Source organism: Cydia splendana, chromosome 20, assembly GCF_910591565.1.
Source record: "Cydia splendana chromosome 20, ilCydSple1.2, whole genome shotgun sequence".
NCBI classification, from domain to species: Eukaryota; Metazoa; Arthropoda; class Insecta; order Lepidoptera; family Tortricidae; genus Cydia; species Cydia splendana.
In genome coordinates, this window is record NC_085979.1 from 6,046,904 (window position 1) to 6,063,393 (window position 16,490).

General features: G+C 36.3%; 2 long non-coding RNA genes across 2 annotated transcripts in view; one reads left to right on the forward strand and one right to left on the reverse strand.

The window, feature by feature from the left end:
• LOC134800869 (uncharacterized) overlaps positions 1-13,736 on the forward strand; it is a 417,476-nt gene extending 403,740 nt beyond the window's left edge. The window contains exon 3 of the long non-coding RNA XR_010145574.1: positions 13,718-13,736. This is a non-coding gene — a long non-coding RNA (uncharacterized LOC134800869). The remainder of the gene's footprint in view (positions 1-13,717) is intronic.
• Positions 10,579-16,490, reverse strand: part of LOC134800880 (uncharacterized) — a 50,853-nt gene continuing 44,941 nt past the window's right edge. Inside the window, exon 2 of the long non-coding RNA XR_010145584.1 lies at positions 10,579-14,359. This is a non-coding gene — a long non-coding RNA (uncharacterized LOC134800880). The remainder of the gene's footprint in view (positions 14,360-16,490) is intronic.

The window sequence follows — 16,490 nt, forward strand, 5'->3', positions numbered from 1 at the left end:
TATGTTTTTAAGAACTTTTATCTTCATGTTCCTTCAATTACCATCTCCAATAACTTAATAGTTTTTTTTATATAAAATGTTTTATGTGTCTAAAATCATCACCGTCTACCGGAAAAATCTGAACCTTATTGTTTGCAGTGAAAATTATAGCATACCTATCGTACGATTGCGATTTTTCTTTTACTTATATCTTTTCCATGTTGTTGTTTAACACATGGGAAAATATGCAATAATTCCTTCACCGAGAAAGTACATTTAAAAATATTTAAAATTTTGTCACGAATATTCGTCAACACCGTCATGGTAATGTCAATGTGAGCTTATCTCCGTGTATGAACAACGAAATACCGCTAAAGGTCCTTGCCCTATTTTTCACTTTAATATAGAATGCCAAAAATGATTTCACTATAAAGTCACATCATTGAATCGTGAGAAATATTACGAACAAATTTGTAAAACGTAGTTTGTCACAACAGAGCATCATCACCGTTATGCTTTGGTTTAAAAAAGTTACAAATGATATATTAGAAATAATTATTGAAATGAATGGCAAACTACATGAAGTTTATTGTGTAGCATAGACATTAGCTACTATTATTCGTATTCTAGAAATAAAAACAAGAAACTCTCAAATCGTCAACACCATACCCATCATCACCGGGAAAAAATGACGACCGGTGATGATTTCATGTGTATGGTGATGACGGTTCTCAGAAACTTTTCTAGTTATTTTGCTATAATTCATTATGAGATTAAGCTGTATGTTTGAAAAACGTTCTCTATGTCTTCTAACACTATATAATGTCTACCTTATAAATGTAGAATAAATGTAGAAGAAGATATGACTATTTTTTTCACACAAGAGGATGGTTAGTTTTAAATAACATTTTGACTGAAGTAGGCAAAATTTAGGTCACTTAGAACTTAGAACATACAAATGTTTATTTTTTATTATCTAATAATGTAAATCGTGCAACTTAGAGTCTGTAATTGCATGTTAGTCGTGTTAAAACAAAGTATTTAAACAAGCAACATATATTAAGTTTTAAGCGACCATAGGCTACGGTACTGGCTCACTATCGTAATGGCCTTATGTTTTTTGATAATATTATATTAATTGATGTATATAATTACAGCAATTAATAATTATACCATTGGGTAGTCACCGGACCCAATACCTAACATTTTGTAACTTATGACATGCATTACAAGTAGGGGTCTTGCAACTTATAAAACACTGATTATATATTAATGTTTAGCTATTAAACAATATATATATGGATTTAAATCATTATAGCTATTTTTAAAGTTAATTTATAAAACAACAAAAATACAAACTTATGCAATGAATCAAATTATCAAAAAAAAAGTAATATCATCATAAAAATTAAGCTCACTGGTAAGCCAGCAATTTTATAATATGATATAAATATCAAATTATGCAGTAGATAAAAGAAGATGCGGGTTTAAACTGATAATAAGAGTACAATATTGTTAATATGATTTAACATTGAAAAAAATAAATGAATACATAAATTGCCTATTTCGGAATATAAATTATTTAAAATTATACAATAAAAATACTTGTTATATATTTATTTATATGAATAATATGTATTTTTTATAATTTTCTAAAAATAATTTATGTAGCTAGTCTTATGTTCAAAAACATGTTATTTGTAATGTTTATTAAAGTTCTAAAGCCTTACAATTAAAAAAAGTTTTTGTTTTTTTAATACGTTTTTAATACATATATAAATTAGTTCCCAAATCGTCATTACCGTACATGCAGTGTCATTACCGTCTATAAAAGAGTCATTACCATACCATGATTGTCATCACCATCTTGCGTTTTTATTTTCCGAAAGCGATAACTTCAAATAAAAGCCACAAATGATTGTATAAATACCATAAATATCCTCAATATACAGCCCCCTATTACTTTACCCAGCTAGAATCGTGTTAAATTAAACATTAAAAAAAAAAATTGTTTGTATGGTGAAATTTTTGGTGATGAAATCCACCCTCTTACACAGATTGACTAAGTCCTACAGTAAGCTCAAGAAGGCTTGTGTTGTGGGTACTCAGACAACGATATATATAATATGTATATAAATATGTACTTAAATACATAGAAAACAACCATGACTCAGGAACAAATATCTGTGCCATCACACAAATAAATGCCCTTACTGGGATTCGAACCCAGGACCATCGCCTTCACAGGCAGGGTCACTACCCACTAGGCCAGACTGGTCGTCGAAGCTATAGTTCGTGTCATCCACGACGACGCGCGGATTTGACAAATCTAACCTTTAATAACATGACAATACGAGCCAAGGCACGCGAGCGAATGACACGATCTATATATGCACTATTTGCATATATAGATTACTATTGCAAAATCTAAGTGATATCTTGATTCTAGTCTATAATTTGTTCGGAGTTTATTTGCAAGCAATCGCACTGTATCGACCGTTTTATTTTTATCCGACACGGAACCGAAGAATGGTACCTACGGTTACAGAACGAATGAAATAACCTTAGGTCTGTATTGTATACATTGAATACCGTCAACCGGGGTGAATAGGATGGCTGGGGTGAATAGGGACAAAACTTATAATGTAATTTAGCTGACAATTTCTCAAAAAAATACGCACACAAATTGTATCATTCGATTGAAAATAATAGTTTTTGTATGATACAATTTGTGTGGGTATGTTTTAAGAAATTGTCAGGTGAATCATATTTAAAGTTTTGTCTCTATTTACCCCAGACATCCCTATTCACCCCAGTTGACGGTACCCACGATTTTGTTTGTAAACCTTATGATCAAACTACGTTATCAATATTGTTATTTACTGAAAATCGAGATAGGCATATATCTATCTTAGGGAACCCTAATTTTACCGTTGGAGCCTAAATTTATCCAAGAAAAATAATAAAAAATACCAAGAGATATATAGGTAAGGAATTTACTACAAAAAGCTACGGAAAAATAGTAAGTATGTTAAAATAAAATTTATCAAAATGGCGGAGTCATGTAGATTCACGAGGCCTACCTACAACAACAGACTCATGCACTACCGTAAAATGGGGTGAGGAGGTTCGCGGGGAGAGTTGGGTTATGAATGGGGAGAGAAGGGGTGAAAGGGGGGTGAGATGGGATTTTAAGGCTACTGCTACAAAAATAATGTACTTATTCCAATTTAAAATGGAGCTATGGTAATACTCATAATAAAAAAAAATCGATCCAATAATCTTCAAAAATCACCTTTGTATGACAACCCAACTCACCCCAAATACGAGGGACTACGGGGTGAGGTGGTCAAAGTTAAGAAATGGAACTACCCAAAATAAAATAAAAACTAAAATACAAACATCCAGAACACTTATTATATACACCATTCAGTTTGCATATGTAAAAATAAAATGTTATCGAGGTTTGAATGTCAGTTTTGCACCTACTCACCCCATTTTACGGTACTATACATGTAATAAGCCTACCTAACATTATTGTATGACGAGATACAAGATTATATTCCTAGTTCAGCCGCACGTAACAATGTACGTATAGTAGACACCCCTATAATGGACGTCGAACCGGTAATAGGACATATGTAAAACCACAAATTCTCTAAAATAAGTAAAACGTAACATTAGCAATACGGTTTTCTCAATAACTTATTAATATTCTTATTATAGATACATAATTATTATAAATAATATTCCCTAAAACCCTAAAATTTCTAATAGTTCTTAAAATTTAACTTAAACTTATCAAAATTCCAAAGATTACAATAGGAACCCCCAATCCCCATTTTCTGGAAAACTTTTAATTGATTGGCCGGTACTTAAAAGGGGTTTTATTTAATTGATGGAAGGTCGTTCCTTTTCGTAAAACACTTGGCCCATAAGTTAATTGAGTAAATTGGCCATAAGGTATTTCAGATAATCAAAAGCCGCCGTCATACAATCATATCAACAACAATAATATCATACAACTAGCGACCCGCCCCGCCTTCGCACGGGTTACACAAAACCTTAACAAATTATACACCTAAACCTCTCTCAAGAATCACTCTATACAGGGTGGAAAGATAAGTCGGGCCCTGGAGAGAAACTACCTTAAATCCTTAAGCTGGCTCATTTTACTTAAAGGAGACATTCCTTTATTTTTAAAAAGAAACAAAACTGCATTCAAATTATTTTTCCTTTTTTCTTCAATTTGGCTTGTCTAAAAAAATCTTGAGTACTAAATATTAGATTTTATGGCTATTTTGTACGACAGACGAGTGTAAGAGACCTAATGTTTCTTGGAGAAATGTTATCATTAAGAAATGTCTCCTTTAAGTAAAATGAGCCAGCTTAAGGATTTAAGGTAGTTTCCCTCCAGGGCCCGACTTATCTTTCCACCCTGTATAGTCTCTATAGCTAGGTGAAAGCCGCACGAAAATTAGTTTTTAAGTTTATCGCGAACATACATAGGTACATACAAACAGACGCGGCGGGGGACTTTGTTTTTTAAGGTACTAGCAACCCGCTCCGGCTTCGCAGGGGGTAACAAATTATACACCTAAACCTTCCTCAAGAATCACTCTATTGATAGGTGAAAACCGCATTAAAATCCGTTCAGTAGTTTTTGAGTTTATCGCGAACATACAAACAAACACTCTAACAGACAGTCGCGGCGGGGGACTTTGTTTTATAAGGTGTACCTACTAGCAAAGACATATCTAACTTCGTATAAGACGAATAAAGTCTAAGGAAAAAACGTGCCTCGGAATTCAAGTAAAAGTCATTCTCGAATAGATGGCGCACACACCTTTAGCCTATCCTCGGCTAGATGGCGTGACGACACCGTTTCATATTTAACAATTTTAACACATAGATATTAGTGAATGAACATGGATCAAAATGATATAAAAATAATAAAATCATTTATCCATATATATACATTTTTTGATAACTTTATACGTTTTCATTTTGAGTTTTAGTCGTGTGTCGATAGATGGCAGTAAATTTACAGTGACTACAAAATTTACAATGACAGGACCCCTCTATACTATCTATTCTTTTTGCTACTAGTGATAGTAATACAATCGCAACATGTAATTATATAATATCTATGTCTAGTTGTTATGTAGGTATACAAAGAAAATAGAACGATAGAAGTTTAGTATGAAAAATGTATTATATTATATTAACTATAAACATGGTTGCCCTCGAGAGTTACAGCCCGATTCGAACTTTAAGATACGTCAATTAATAGATCTAGAAACGATATGGATTAGATATGTCAGTGTCAAAAATGACGTTTCTTTAAACAAAAACGTCACTTTTGACACTGACACATCTAATACATATCGTTTCTAGATCTATTAATTGACGTATCTTAAAGTTCGAATCGGGCAGTTAATTCTATGCCACATCCCTAGTTCTTCTTAAGAGTTAAACCACAGAAATAAACTCTTTAAAAATCTGCTTTAAGTTTTATTACGCTCCACTTTACAAAATCTACATACCAAGTTGTGCTTTGAAGAGGAAAACGCGATTATGACCTGGATTCCACGTAAAGTAACTAAACTAAGTGTTAAATATTCATCATCATCATCATTGGCCACAGCATCTTTGCAGATGATAGTTGCATCGACTAAAGAAGGCATTTTAAGGAAGTAGTCTACAGCCTACATAGACTGCGATGACTGTATAGACCAATGGCCGATCGGCACTTCTTGCCGCATCGATCAGACGTGTCTTGACTCCTGGAGTGGTCCAGCATCTCTGCGATTTCGTTTCTGCCTAAGTTGGTCCAACCAGAGCTCGTCATGCTTTGCCATGCCTTCCCGCAGATTACGAGATTATATTACAAGCTCTGAAATTTGTAGTTTCAGGTAGAGTTGGGAAGAGGTAGAGTCTTTAGAGTAAAACTCTACCCAGTATTATGCGATTACAGATGTATAGTAGGCACCTGCAATAATATGTTACTCTTCGAAGGCCGCAAAAATATGTGACACGCTCTTACGGCTCTACAAATAAGATCGTGTCAGATATTATTGCGGCCTTCGTTGTGTAACAATTATTGCAGGTGGCTGTACCTATTACATACCTAATTATATGTTTAATATTAAGGATTATGAGCCTAAAAGCGGTTCAATAACTTCCACGTTACAAGCAATTGTGTGAAAATAGTTATTTACGATACAAGTGCGGAAAAGAGGAATATTCGCACGTGTATCGTACAACGTTTTACAGTGGCCCTTTAAACTTTTGCCATACACACGAAAAGTGCTATTTTACGCACTAGTGCGGGACCATACTTAATTATGTACTGTAATAGTATGTTACGATACAAGTCCGAAAAATAGGAAATTGGCAACGAGTGGCGATAAATTTAGTCTTAAACCGACACGAGTAAAGTTGCGTATTACCTATTCGCGCATGTATTGTACGTTTTACAGTACATATCGACGCTTAAGAATCAATACTGTCTAAGTAACAAATATTTTAAAATTTAGACAATTATGGCATGCTATTCGTTATTTGCCCTGCCCTTTAAACTTTCGACATAATCACGTAATGTGCCAATCATCGCACTAGTGTACTGTAGGTACATCTAACACCATATGTACCTACTGTAAAATTACTTACTCACTCCGTTGGTTCAGCGAACCCAAAATGATACTTGGCCTCAGACACAAGTAAATTAAGGACTACAAATTATTACCAACACTAGTTTCAGACCAAAAACAAACACGACTCGCTGTCATATTGTTGTTTTATTTACACATTAAATACAATATTTATGTGCCCTTCACGTGTGTAAAGGGAAGCTTGAACGCACGCAACAGACAGCTTATGTGCTCGTTACAACAACGTAGTACAGTCACCTGCAATAATATCTCTTCGAAGGCCGCAAAAATATATTTATTTTATTTTATTATGGGTATGTCACGCTCTTATCATCATCATCATCATCAGGCTATAGTAGTCCACTGCTGGACACAGCCCTCCCCTAAAGAGCGCCATAGCGCCCTGTCCTCAGCTTGCCGCATCCAGCATCTGCCTGCAGTCTTTCGCAGATCGTCATCCCACCTGGCTTTACATAATAAGATCGTGTCAGACATTTTTGCGGCGTTTGTTGTGTAACATATTATTGCAGGTAACTGTACAGTCAGAATCAAATGGAGCAAGGTATAGTTCTACCATATATTTTTTGATATCGTTATAATGCAGATGAGCACTCCGTTTGTACAAATATAATTAGATATATCTATATTATAGATTTAGATAAATCTAAGCGATTGCGCCTACTATCACATACCATACACCGGGGTTTTTGGTGCGGGAATGATTTCGTGTATTTATGCTATGTTTATTGTAAAACAATTACCAAACTATGAATTAAAAATGGGTAGTAAGCTCCAAATGTGCTTAGAAATGCTACAATAGTATCGGTTTTGACCTATTTTTTTAATAGTGTAGTAAAACAGTCCCGCACCAAAAACCCTATGTAGAACGTTATGATAATTTTCGGTGTTTTTGTGTTTATTCAAGTGTTCCCTTCCTCATTCCATCCCTTCCTACGAAAGCGAATGTCATCTGACCGGAGGGTAAACTAGGCCTTATTGGGATTAGTCCTGTTTCCTCACGATATTAATATTTTCCTTCACCGAAAAGCGACTGGTAAATATCAAATGATATTTCGTAGGTACATAATTCCGAAAAACTCATTGGTACGAGCCGGGGTCTAAACCCGCGACCGGATTGCAAGTCGCACGCTCTTACCGCTAGGCCACCAGCGTTTCTCTGCGAACTATTGTCAATGTCAATTTGACCCCCTGTTTATGACTCTAGCGATCGTGTGGCTACCACCAGTTTAGAACTGACATTAAACGCTATCGAGAACGTACTTACTTTTTATGCATCTCGCTCGTACTCCCACATTAGTGCGAGCGAGATGTATAGAAAGTAAATTACGTAGACGGTAGCTTATGTCAGTTTTGAGACACTGTGAGTGACTCATGGTACGAGTACTTACATCGTTCATCGCACGTTTGTAATTCAAGTTCAAAACGCACTCCTCATTCTGCAAGGGGTTGTTCAAGTGGTCAGTTATACACTTTTACCAAGTCCAACGCCTGACATAGGATCAAAGAAATCACTTACCTACCTCGGAAACGACGCTGTTTCTTTGACCCACATACTTTCAGCAGTATTTCAGGCTCAAATCAGACGAAGCATTCATTCAGTCTGCTTCTAGCACTTACATTGTATGTAATCCACTCACAAAGTAACTATTTAACACATCACATTTTTTAAATTGTTCACAGACATGCTGGAATATGGTCGGAATAGGTTAGAATGACAGGCAATACTGTAGGTAGAGACAATTGGAGACAACTATCTTTTTCTTTTTTTCTTTCGGTATTTATGTAAAAAGGTCGATTAAACTTTATCTTATACCTTTAATCGACCAATAAAATTCTTGTTTATTCTTATACCTTTAAACAAGCAATAGGGAATATTAGGCAAAGCTCTGCGTAGGTGGCACAACTAGCACATACAGTAAACAAACATCAATGACACGTCATGCGTCACTACGTCAATCACATGGCCTACCGTGAAACACGACAATCGAAAGTTCGGTTTCTGCATCCTATCACTCTTGCATATTCGAGCGATAAAGAGGCAGATAACTAAATTTAGATTTTCGCGTTTACCGGTAGGCCCTTGTTAACAAACCGCCTTGATGAATTTATTGTCTGTGAAAACTTGTCAAAAAACAGTTTAAGGCACAGTATGTATGAGTTAGTCTATGAATTTACTAGAGTCGGTAGTGCTGCACTCTGGCGGCAGAACATTGCAGTAATATCCCCTATTCAACAAGAATTGTATATTTACACATTTCGGGGATCTCGGAAACGGACCTAACGATTTCGATGACATTTGCTATATAGCGTCGGTCCACTGTTACTTTTTACACTGTGGTTCTACGATACACACTTTATACCTGGATAAGCGTAATTAAGATATTCCGTGCTCTACCAACTATCTAGAGCAGATAAGCCGCCGTTTCAAGTTTTCAAGCAGTTTGTACTTAGATTACCGAACTTGGGCGTTTGAGCAGTTATGTTCCCTGGAGCGTTGCGGAGCGGAGGTGGGAATATTCTAAGCTGGTATTCTCTTGAGAAACAATATTCACGGTGCGATTCGGGAAATGATTTAGAGATTCACTAGATATGAAATAGTAAAGATATGTGACGTTCCACGGCAAAAGGTACCATTGCCCCGGCTGAATATTGGAGCGGCGGCATTAATAATAGCGTAACCGCCAGCCGTCATAAGGTACCTTTTGCCGTGGAACTTCACATATCTTTACTATTTCATATCTAGTGAATTTCTAAATCATTTCCCGAACCGCGCCGACAGATGTAGTGTATAATTATTTTCCATTGTATTTTCTCGGAAACGTTCGTATTTGTCATGCTACTTCAGTGAACCTAGAACCAAGACACGTTCGTACGTTTCCGTGAAAAAACGATGGAAAATAATTATGTACTACATCTGTACATATATACCTACTTAGGTACCTTTCTAGCGGAATATTTAGGTACCTATAATATTGGAAATGTGAATCCCACCAACAATTGCCGGCCAAGACAAAAAAAGAAAGTTACAGCTTTGTACGTAAATCAGGCTCCATAAGTACAGTCGCCATTAGATATATCGGAGGCCGAGGCGCTCACAAATATCTGAACACGCCTCTATTGCCAAGGCGCTAAAGTGCTTGTTCAGATAATTTCAGCTTAGTAGGACATCTGAAAGCATGCTAGTTTTACTTGCTATGTATTCAGAACTGCACCCCCTACCCCCTCTTAAGGTGGGAGGGTGAAAGTTATTATAATACTCACTTTTTCTGTTCTTTGTATGTGTAAATCCATGTCAATTGTTTAAATTTGAACTTTAACCTTTTCGACGCCGTGTCAAACACCAAAGCTGTCACTCGGACGCCACGTCACCGAAGTGTCAAAACTGAAATTGAACTTTATGCATATACACGTAGGTCTATGTTGCTCTGTGGTCTGTGACCGATTAATCGGTCTTTGGCGTTGAACCTGCGATGCGGATAAATCGGTCATTGGCGTCCAAAAGGTTAATAGCTGTCAAATATTAACTTGAATACATGGCTTAGTATATGCACCACGTAACGTAGGGTGACTGCTATAATTATTGGCCACTACAGAGTAATTGGCCACTCTTAACAATAAGGCTCCAATTAGCTTGTTTCTCTCTGATTTGTTAGGAGTGACCAATTAATATTTAGAGTTAGACCAAGAAAAGTCTGTAATGATTTTGATAGTAGGTATACGCAGTGCAAGTGTAATTTATACGTCATAATTACTTACATAGAAGTTTGACGATTAAAATAACACTTGCACTGCGTATGCTATCAAAATCGTTGCAGACTTTTCTTGGTCTAACTCTAGTAGTGGCCAATAAGTATAGCAGTCACCCTACTCGTAAAGGGTTAACTTCGTTGATGAAAGGGAACGGGTTACAAAATAAAAGACAAAATTGCTTTTTCCACTTCATACTCACTGTATGTCTTTATTTTATTTTTTTGTATTTTTTTCTCAATTTATTTTTTAAAACTTTTCTTTGAATCAAATTTATATTATTATTAAATATATATCTCGAGTGTATTTACAGTGTATGTACAATATTGTATGTACAGTTTTCTAGCTGTATTATGTACACCATCGTGTATTTAACTTACATAAGTCAACGTCTATCCACTTTCGGTACATAGATATACAAAAAAGACTATTATACATACCTACATTAACTTATATCTATTAATAAAGTAACTTTTTAGTTGCACTCTTTATAATATCATAAGTTAGTTTAATCATTTTTTGTTTTTTTTTTAATGGCATCATCTTGTTATTGAAAAAAATGTACCATCTTTTTGTACACAGCTAATAAACTTACTAAGTATATGTAGTCAAGTCCGATTTCTTAAAATTACTAGGTATTTCTAATCATGCTTAGCATTTTCAAAAATCATAGGGTCAGTTTTTTTAGAACTACCCCAATTATTCAAAGTCGTCCTGCCGCTTAGGACATTCAGTCAAAAAAATATTGTATGAGCTAGACTCTTGAGACATTTATACGAGCTTTTACCCCATATAGCATTTGCCGCAAGATCAAGTATTGCAAGGGCAAACACCACTCTTATGATTATAGCATCAAAGTCTATGTGCGATAATCTTTTATATCCTACTTTAATAATAGTATTTTTCACTTAGCTTGGGTATGGTGACCGCTAACACTTCAATACAATTTATGCGTTAAGGTTTTTTAAATGGTATGTACTATGTGAAAAATTCAAAAATACATATAGTGCAATTTGTTACAGTTTTTTTATTACTCAAATTTACGTTAAATTTATTTATAAAAGCTTCTACAGACGTTGCAACAAATAGCATGTGATTTTAAATATTGCCGGCTAAGTATGAGCAACGAATTCGATCGATCAAATGCCGCAATGTATTGCAAATCGCTTGCGATTATCGGTGAGTCATAAAGCCATAACCTTATCTCGTATCGTAAGGCAATGCATATACTCGTATAACCTTTTGGATACTCCAGCCATAGGCTAGAAAGTCTGAGGGCCTACCGCGAACACCGAAGTTCGCAGATTGCGGGCATCTTTCTCATTTACTCCAATTAAGACGTAATTAGAGTGACAGAGAAAAAAGCCGCGTTCTTCGGTGTTTGTGGTAGGCCCTCTCTGCTTACTGCAAGTTTTATATCCCACAATCGCGGTATTAAAAACATAAAACGGAGCATAAAAGAAAATGGCGTCACGTATCAAGCTTACGCGCATATAAAGCGAAGTGCATTTTTACAACTGATGCGCTTTACTGACTCAATAAAGATCAAAATGTCAAGGCCCGTCGAGATATAAGGCGTATTTTATCATTTAATGTCTTTATTGATAAAAGCGCTGGCACAGAATAAATAATAGTACTAGGTACAGAAGACTCAGTCCCTAACATAACGCGTCTGTTACGATCAGGACAGATATGGCCGCTAGGTGGCGACAGCGCCACGCGCGGCTTATGGCTAGCCACCAAAATTGGTGTGGAACGGATGTACTTTTAGCTACCTGTAGCAAAGCGACGAAATCGCGGAGTGGGCCACGCCTGGCGCTGGTGGCCTACCGGTAAGAGCGTGCGATTTTCAATCCGGAGGTCGTGGGTTCAAACCCCGGCTCGTACCAATGAGTTTTTTGAATTTTGGAACTTATGTACCTACGAAATATCATTTGATATTTGCCAGTCGCATTTTGCTTTTCGGTGAAGGAAAACATCGTGAGGAAACCGGACTAATCCCAGTATCCCCTCTGGGTTGGAAGGTCAGATGGCAGTCGATTTCGTAAAATTTATGCTTACGTCAAATCATGGGATTAGTTGTCATTGTTGTCAAGCGGACCCCAGGCTCCCAGGAGCCGTGGCAAAATGCCGGGACAACGCGAGGAAGAAGATTGATAAATGCATTAACCATTTGAACGCCAAGAACACCTAAAGTCGTCTTCACTAGTCGTCCCCACAGCGCCCAGGACCACTATAAGTGTTATGGCGGACGCTGTCAAATAATCTTCACACTTTCAAGTAAGGTTTACATTAGCTCGCTTGCGCCTTGGCGTGTCAGTGGCGTTTTGTTAATGACGTAAAGCGTTCAAAAGGTTAAAGGTAAGGTCGGGGGCATAGCCAAGATGACAATTATAACTTAAATCATGTACAGAAATAGTCACGCGAGTATAATTTGTTATTATTCTGTTATTATTATTATTATTAATTCCGTACCCAAAGGGTAAAAACCGGACCCCTATAGCTAAGTTGTCCGTTGGCCGTCTGTCTTGTTGAAATATTCACAGATGATGTATTTCTGTTGCCGCTATAACAAATACTAAAAAGTATGGAACCCTCGGTGGGCGAGTCCGACTCGCACTTGTCCGGTTTTTTTTAATTATATTTCAATCCGATATATAAAACAGAAATTGTGTTTAAAAATAACTGCTATCTATGTTTTTCTAATAATTATCTGGTGCTTTATTTCGTGCACGGTGTGAAACAATTTATTTTAAGTAGGTTATAATGTAGGTTATAGTCAGGTCGTTCAGTGACAGATCCAGGCGGTTTTGTATTTGGTTAGTTAAGCAATAAATGTTATATCCCCAATACAAATTATTTGTTTACTTTTATTTAAATACCTAAAGATACAGAGTATACGTCCGACTCTTAAACTCCGTAATAAACGCCTATCGATTACCATGACTCGCTCCCGGACGACATCGTTTTCATCCATTGTACCCAAAATTACGCCCAACAAAGCGTTTTAGCAACACCATTTATCATGCTTAATGACTGTTGTTATCAACTGTGCCAAAACCATACAAAAACCAGTATAACTTGAGCCCTTGATACATACAAGGTGTTCACGAGGAACCTGAAAGATTTTAAATTTTAACTAAGAAAGAGCTTAGGTCAAATTCGCCTAAAGTATATTTTTTATTGTAAATGTTATTGGTAAAACTATCATATAAAATGATTGGTACTTGTTTTACGTAAAACCTAGTTTTTTGCAAAGTGTTACTTGTCACTTATTGTTATTTTGTCAATAAGGATATTTAGAGTAGACCCCATAGTGGCAACATCGCCATCAAAAAGGCGTTTTTCACTAAGTAACAATAAAAAATCGGTATTTACTCTGAAACTAGGTGAATCCGGAAAAGTTTATTCGACATTTTAGTCTTTAAATATGATCAGGAATACACTATTAAAATGTTTCGAGTTCCTTGTGAGCACGTTGTATAGTTAGTATGGAGTTACGGGTCAAGAAATATAGGGGAATTACTGCTGTTAAAATATTTTTTGAACTAAGACCCCTTGCGACGTATAGTTGGTATGAAGTTAGGGGTCTAGTCATATTGGAATATGGGAGTTTGTGAATATAATCTAGGTGAGAACTGGGGCAGTGACCTTTGGTATAATCGCTGAATAGGTACTTTGGGGAAAGTTGTTTGATAAAACGCTTTGTTGAAGACTATAGTGAAAGTGTGACAATAATTTAGTACATTGTGTTTTGAGGGCGGTAAACAAGAATTTACGAACGAGTGTGAATTGAAGCCCGAAGTCGAAGGCGAGGTCGTAATTAGCCTGAGTTTTTTCAGTCGCATCCTAAATATTAACCCCGAGAATTTGCGCAGTAGTTTTTAGGGTTCCGTACCCAAAGGGTAAAAACGGGACCCTATTACTAAGACTCCGCTGTCCGACCATCTGTCTGTCACCTTGCTGTAACTCATGAACCGTTATAGCTAGACAGTTGAAATTTTTACAGATGATGTATTTCTGTTGCCGCGTTACTAAAAACAAAATAAAATAAATACATATTTAAGTGGGGCTCCTATACAACAAACGTGATTTTTTTGCCGTTTTTTTTTGCGTAATGGTACGGAACCCTTAGTGCGCGAGTCCGACTCGCACTTGGCCGGTTTTATTAAGAAATCAACTGACCTCCCAACTCAGAGAGCAAATTAAGAATTATTGGGATTAGTCCGGTTTCTTCGAGATCATTTTTTCACCGAAAAAGGACTGGTAAACATCAATTCCAAAAAACTCATTGGTACGAACCGGGTTTCAAACCCCCGACTTTTGGTTGCAAAGCTGGACGCCTTGCCACTAGGCATGTTATAACATGTTAACCTCTAAAATTTAGTCTAATCCTTTAATCTTTTTCGAAAATAAGTGTTCCGTGAACAAAGGTTTGTACGGAACACTAAAAAATCGACTAGTCCGATAAAAAAAAATACCTATAAAAACAAGCATTTTCAACATCGCCTTTTCTCACGATTTTTTTAGTTGTTATCCAGTAAATTATTTTTTAATTTGACTAAACATTTTTTCTACCATTGAACGTTTCCATCATAACTATAACAAAATGATGCCAACTGATATTGTAGATCTAAATACAATTCATACTTTGATATCAAACTACAATTCTAGTTAAACAACGCAAATCAGACATAAATTGAGGCTTAAAAATACAGTCAAATCAGGATTAATATCATGTGAATAGAAACGCAATGAGTTTTAAAGTTAACCTCATAAGATCCATTGGCCTAATTTTAGGACAAACTGTAGTCATACCTAATATCCCAGGAACTCAAATTTTGCAAGCAAAATCAGACCTTATATCCATGTCTGAAAGTATGTCCTATTTCCAGGACACTGGGTCGTTACTACATGTAAAGTCAGGACCCAAAGCAAGAAGAATTTCGGACACTGACCCGCCTGTACCTATCTCTATCGCACGTAGTGATCCAAAAGGCTCGAGCCCTGTTAGCTCTTTTTTTAGGGCTCGCCTCATCTCTTGACGCCTAAAAGGCTAAAAGCCTATTTTACTAATGAAATAAAAAAGGCTTTTAGCCTTTTAGGCGTCAAGAGATGAGGCGAGCCCTAAAAAAGGCTCACAGGGCTCGAGTCTTTTGGATCACTAATCGCACGCGCGTAATAATATCGCTGTCCCGCTCATGATGGCGGTATCAATGCTACTTTGCAAGCGAAACAGCAATATTAAGCACGTGTGATAGAGAAAGGAACAGGTCAATGTATGAAATTCTTCGCCCTTAGCGTCCGTACAGCTTGGCAAAAAAAGAGTAAAAATTTAAAAGTGGCAACACTGTAGTTTCGTCCCTTTCAAACCAATTTATATAAGAAAACGGGACACTACAGTTAGGGAATGCAAATCGGTTATTTTTGTATGGAAATAATCGGTTTTTAACCGAAACCGCGGTTATTTCCATACAAAAAATAACCGATTTGCATTTCTTAACTACAGTACAGTATTGCCACTTTTTAATTTCTACTCTTTTTTGCCAAGCTGTACTTTGCCTTTCCTAAATGTATACAAGTTGCTAAAATAGTTGCTAAAATGTGTGCAAAATGTAGCTAGGCGTGAATTTTAGCAACTTGGTACAGTTAGCAGCATTAGTTGCTAAGCGGGCCAGGTGTTCAAAATGATCTTGATGCGACCTTATTGTTAAGAGAGTAAGAGCGTGTCAAGGTAATTTTGAACACCTCGCCCGCTTAGCAACTTCTGCTGCTGACTGTAACAGTGGATGTAGACTAATTGCGTTTCTAACCATTTGTTGACTTCAAATTTAATAGAGCTATATAATATAGCTCAGCAGGTCTGATTAAAAATAAAAGTAAAAGCCCTTTTACACTGTGTCCCGCATACGATATCCTGTAGGATAGTGTGGAAGGGCTTATGCCTAGTTTACACGCGTCTATTATTGCGTGACTATCTAGTGTAAACCGGGTTTAACAGTGATGTTTGCCTTTGCTACAAGCGACAGATCATTGCAACGGACTTTTTTTAATAAGACGCACAGACTAATTAGAAGCCCTAATTCTTAC